Source organism: Colossoma macropomum, unplaced genomic scaffold, assembly GCF_904425465.1.
Source record: "Colossoma macropomum unplaced genomic scaffold, Colossoma_macropomum, whole genome shotgun sequence".
Taxonomy (NCBI): Eukaryota; Metazoa; Chordata; class Actinopteri; order Characiformes; family Serrasalmidae; genus Colossoma; species Colossoma macropomum.
Genome location: NW_023494798.1, coordinates 35,180,670 through 35,185,669, shown reverse-complemented (window position 1 = coordinate 35,185,669; position 5,000 = coordinate 35,180,670).

Sequence of the window (5,000 nt, the reverse complement as noted above, 5' to 3'; positions counted from 1 at the left end):
AGACGCCCACCCACGCACACACTCGCTGACTGTACGTGTACGAGTCTTTGGGTGTCAGTGTGATGGAGAGCTTCAGACGTGGGGGAGATCCAGCCTGCTGAGGCCGGATTCACAGAAGAGTCCTAAGAAAGAAAATCTTCTTAAATCCATGTTTTAAACTTCATTCTTACGAAAAAAGTTACGAAAAATCGTTATTCTTCAAATAACTTCGTAAGAATTATCTAGTCTTTCTTAAGAATAATTCTAAGAACAAGTGCTATTCTTGAAAATATTATGTTCCTATTATGTTCTTATAAAATGGATAGTTCCGGTCCTGAAATCTGATTGGCTGAGCTGCGTTCAAAGTCATTGTAAAATCCACGATATACCACGGCTCTGACCGCCTCACAGCGACTAAACTCTGTATCACTGCGCCACGACACGAAAAACCCTTCTGCTGTTAATGGATTAATCTTTGACTCTAACGCTGCTCACACAGAGCACCGAGTGTACTGATGAAGTAAGAACCCGGTTCTGTTTAAACTGAGGGGCTGAAAAGGTATTTTCATATCTAGAACTAGGCTGGTCAGCTAGCTAACAGGCTAAAAGATAGCAAACATGCTAAACAGCTCCATCATTAATATCACAGGCTCGAATTAAAGGACTTACAGTGTGATTAACTGTAAAACTGCAATATAAAAGTCTAAAGAACGTCACCTGAATGTTACACGCTTTAAATATCTGTGTTTCAGTCAGAAGTCACGTCAAATCCAGTCCCAAACGGCTCTGTACTCCCTAAATAGTGAGCTGTGTGACAGTAAGTTTAGAAATTCCAGCTTCTGCTGTCAGATACTGCACTGCCTGTCGAGTCTGAATGTGGATGAATCCCAAATGACCATTTTTAGTGATGTTTCGCTCTGTTGGGCTGCAGGAGTCGGTATTTAAACTCCTACGTAGTGCACTATGTAGGGAGCAGGGAGCTGTTTGAGATTCAGCCCCAGCGTGAGAAAAGTGGCGTCGTCAGACTGGCAGAAAGACTCGCGGTGGTGATTTAGTGACCAAAAAGTGCTTAAAAACTGAAGGTATTTACATTAAACAGTGCTGTGTTATCATATATTCACTGTTACACGAAATAAGTTTTAAAATCATGAAATGTCTGCAGTTTACAGTGATGGGCGACCGAACGTTCTTCTCCTCATTCAGTGGTCAGTGGTTGCTTAGCAACGATACCGCACTCTAAAGGAACTACATTTCTTGGCGGAATACTTGTTTATGTCCATTATCATTAATAATAACTTACATAATTATCTGAAAACATTGTGTATTTTAATATATTTTATGTTGCGTTGTGCCTAAGAACACCCTTCCCCGTGATAAAATCACAGTCTTATTACTTGGCTTAATGCTTTATTAACCTTAGGACAGACTTGTCAAGGTTGACAAGATGAGCTTCTAAATCAGTTATCAAACTCGGACGCTGCATCTGTGCTCCTTGTCCCCGTCTCTCGCTTTTTCGTCATGCCACAATTATCATATTGTCTGAAGAGGATTTTTTTTCCTGTTGGCTGTTTCTTCCTCCATCACCTCCAGATCTTGTTTGTTAATTTTTTTAAACGTTTGGTTTGATGTTTTTTCCTCCATGTTACTCCTCTGAGGGGATTAAACTAAATAATGGAAAAAACAGTTGATACAAATTCAAAATGTGCCTCATGTTGTTTATGGGACGCTGTGAAATGCAACACAACCTACATGAGAAAACAATGAAGATTTTCTTAAGAGGAATATTTCTCTAAGGAAATAATACAGATTATCTGAAGAGAATGTTGGAGAACCTCTTAAGTTTTTTTGCAAATTGCACTTAAGAACATTTTTATGAATTTCTTATTGTTTGTCCTCCGAACTTTCGCAAGTTTTTATTAAAAAAGCTTTCGTGATTCCGGGCGTACGCCTGCAGTAGCTCTGTGTAGGCCACACACTCAAGAGCACAAAGGTGAGAACAGTGCTGTACTTTAAGAACATAACGTCTTAAATCTGACAGACTTTTTTTTAGGACCTTTCTCAAGAACACTTTTAAGAACAAACTTAAGATATTGGAGAATGAGGCCCAACATTCTTAAATGCAGTTCTCAAAAAGAACTTAAGATGTTCTCAAATATCCTCTTAAGAAAATCTTATATAGAACCAATTTTTTTACTAGAGAATCCTTGAAGAACCATCGGTTTTAAGAGTTGTACTATTGTTATGATATCAAGCTTGTATACAATAGAAGAACTTTTTTGGTGCTGTATAGAACCATTTTCAAAACGGTTCTACATAGACCCATCTACAACACATTCTCCATCAATCTGAAGAACGATTTGGTGATTTAAAGAACCCTTTCATCATACACAAGGTTCTTTCAGCGTACACGGTTCTATATAAAACCATTTTCTTTACTAAAGAATCCTGAAAGAACCATCATTTTTATGAGTGTACAATTAGTATGATATCAAGCTTGTATACAATAGAAGAACCCTCTTTGGTGCGATATAGAATCCATTTAAAAAAAGTTTTATATAGAACCATGAACAACACATTCTCCATCAATCTGAAGAACAGTTTCACCATGCAAAGGGTTCTTTGAGTTTTCAGAACCATTTTCTTTACTAAAGAACCCTGTTTTAAATGTGGATGATTCAGGTGGTCAGAATGATCAGAATGCCCCCTCCCACCTAAAAAGTCGAAATGAAACCTACGCTACTGCTTTTTCGAATTTTTTTTAAAAGGTAAAAATATTACAGTTTCCATTTTATTGACCAGAATCTCTGCTAAGAGGAGTTTTTTCACAGGAGTAAAATGGTCCAACAGCGAAATCAATGGGGTGAGACGTATTTCCTAGCAAGAAGCCGGACTCATTCAGACCAGCGAGCGCAATTGATAGATTTCAGTGACAACAGAAATGATGCACGGTTGTGCATATGAAACGCTGGCAGTCTGAAACGACACCGAGCTCAGATCCTGTGACGATGGCTGAGGAGAGGAATGGGGGCTGGGTGTAATAGAGACAGGTGGAGACTCAGAGAGAAAACTGGAGCATTTGGGCTGTGATTTGTGCACATTTACTCATGATAGTTTTGGGCAGAGGAAGGTCACTGATTGAGAACAGTCACCAATCAAAGCCTGAATCACTTTAGGCAAAGAAAATTGTTCCTGAAGCCCCTCTTCACTGAAATGGCTGATGTGTTCTGACCAAAAGAATAAAATCTGAGTGGTACATTTATGCAGCAGTTCCAGAGTCTAGTCCTGCACATTACTGCATTCTACATTCTCCAACACTCTGAAGAGGAAAAAAGTGAGAAGAGTGAGAATCCTAACGAATGGCACCACCAAAAGAGAGAGTCCCAAATACTAGCAGTACTAAAAATAAAAACTCTAAAGTCTGGAACTACCAAGAGGGAAAGCCCTAAAGGCTGGTACCTTCAAGAGCAAGAGCTCTAGTACTAATAAAAATAAAGGCCCTAAAGACTCACACTGCTCAGAAGACAAGTGTTAAAGGCTGGCACTGCCAAGAAAGAGAGCCCTAAAGACTGGCACTACTAAGAGTAAGAGCCTTAAAGTCTTGCACTACCAAGAGTAAGAGCTTCTAAATACTGGTACTACTAGGATTGAGAGCCCTAAAGGGTGGCGCTACAAAAGAGTAAGAACCCTAAAGAGTGGCAGTAGACTGAGATTCCTAAAGACTGGTACTATCAATACTATGAGACTTACAAAAAAGCTCTGCTAAGAGTGAGAGGTCTAAAAACCGATACTACTAAAGTTAAAAGTCCTGAAAGCTAGCTGCACCAACAGTAAAAGCCCCTAAGGCTGGTGATACTGAATAACGGCCACAAACTTGCATTATCAAAAGCAAGAGCCCTAAAGACTGTGGCACTACCAAGAGTAAAAGCTCTAAAATCTGGAACTTCCAAGAGTAAGAACCCCAAAGACTGACACTATTCAGAAGAAAAGCCTCATAGGCTAACAGCCCTGAATATTAAAATTGCCAAGAATGAGAGCCCTCAAGACTGGCACCATCAAGTGTAAGGGCCCTAAAGACTGACACTACCAAGAGTAAGGGCCTTAAAGACCAACACTACCAAGAGTAAGGGCCTTAAAGACCAACACTACCAAGAATAAGAGAGTTAAAGACCAACACTACCAAAACTCAGAGCCTTAAACACTAACACTACCAAGAGTAAGAGCTATAGGACTGACAGTACCAAGCGTAAGAACCTTAAAGACTGACATTGCTAAAAGTAAGAGCCCTAAAGACCAACATTATCAAGAGTATAAGCCCTGAAGACCGACACTGCCAAGAGTAAGAGCCTTAAAGACCAACACTACCAACAGTAAGAGCACTAAAGACTGGCACTACGAAGAGTAAGAGCCTTAAAGACCAACACTACCAACAGTAAGAGCACTAAAGACCGGCACTACGAAGAGTAAGATCCTTAAAGACCAACACTACCAACAGTAAGAGCCTTAAAGACCAACACTACGAAGAGTAAGAGCCTTAAAGACCAACACTACCAACAGTAAGAGCCCTAAAGACCAACACTACCAACAGTAAGAGCCCTAAAGACCAACACTACGAAGAGTAAGAGCCTTAAAGACCAACACTACGAAGAGTAAGAGCCTTAAAGACCAACACTACCAACAGTAAGAGCCCTAAAGACCAACACTAAGAAGAGTAAGAGCCTTAAAGACCAACACTACCAAGAGTAAGGCCTTGTTCCGGCCCAAATCTAATTTTTGCATATCCAGATTGGATGCTCAAATTTGAATTCAAAGTGTGTTTTGCGTCACTCGCATCACGTTAAACGCCAAAGATTCCTGATTATGAAGAGAGTTCTGAAGAGTTCGGAGGGTGAGATGATGCTCCTCCATCTCTCCTGCATCCACATTTGAAATCCGAGTCACCAGCGTAGCTTCGTAGTTACTGATCGTCGCTACCACATGTCTGGACATACAATTCAGATCAGATTACTTGCAAATAACAATGT